The sequence below is a fragment of the Galeopterus variegatus genome, unplaced genomic scaffold (assembly GCF_000696425.1).
Source record: "Galeopterus variegatus unplaced genomic scaffold, G_variegatus-3.0.2 Scaffold233, whole genome shotgun sequence".
Lineage (NCBI taxonomy): Eukaryota > Metazoa > Chordata > Mammalia > Dermoptera > Cynocephalidae > Galeopterus > Galeopterus variegatus.
This window is the reverse complement of record NW_007726344.1, coordinates 64,472-65,455: the sequence shown is the minus strand read 5'-3', so window position 1 is coordinate 65,455 and position 984 is coordinate 64,472.

The window sequence follows — 984 nt, the reverse complement described above, 5'->3', positions numbered from 1 at the left end:
GGGGGGCGCAGCAGGCGCAGGCCTTGGCCCAGCCGGGGGCGGGGCTGCTCGGCAGGGAAGGAGGAGGGAAGGGGAGGGGGCCTCATCGGCAGAGCCCGAATCAGAAGCAGATTCAGACACAGGCTGGGCCAGCGGGGGAGGGGGCTGGGAGGCCTGGGAGCCAGGGGAGGGGCCCGGGAGCCAGGAATGCGCTGGCGGGAGGGGTCTGGAGGGGGCGGCTCAGTCCTACAGCCCAGTGGGGGACCACCCAGCAGGGTCCCCGGCCCAGAGCCAGGCTTTGACTGCTCCTGGGGCTTTGCCACATTCTGGGTGGGGGTCTGGGCCACCTCCTCCCCGAGTCCATCAAGCAGGCATGGCCCTGGGCCTGACAGCAGAGCCTGGGATGCTCCTCTGAGCAACGGAGCCAAATGGGGCTGGCCAGTTGTGGGGCGTCCCCAAAACAGCAGTCAGCTCTTGTAGAAGAACCCAGGATTGGGGTCAGGTCTGATTCTGAATCAAAGCTGCTACAATTTCTGGCTCTGTGGCTTGGGTTCCTCAGTTTCCTCCTATGCCAGCATGCTTTGTGGGAGCTGTTGGAGGATCAGATGGTCCGGCATAAATGTTAGGCCTAAATCAGGAGATCAACAGACTGGAGTCTCTCCTGCCTTACACTGAGGAAGGACTTCACCCCAGGCGGCCTGAGCTCAGCTAAGGGAGGGGGCTAGCACACCCCAGCTGGATCAGCCAAACTCTTATCCCAAAGCATCCCTGGGTCTCTGGGTGTCCAGTTGCATCACCATGATGGGCCCAGCAGTGGGAGCTGGCAGGGAGAATATGGAAGCTGGAGGTGGGGTACAGCCCACTGGGCAGCCCCTTGGGGTTCAGGAGCTTGGTCAGCTGTTGAGGATCTCCACGGAGGGGTAAAGAGTGGAGTTTGATCCGTGGGGAGGGGCTGGCTACAAATGGCTCCGTGTCAACCCCCCCCCCCCCCCCCCCCCCCCCCCC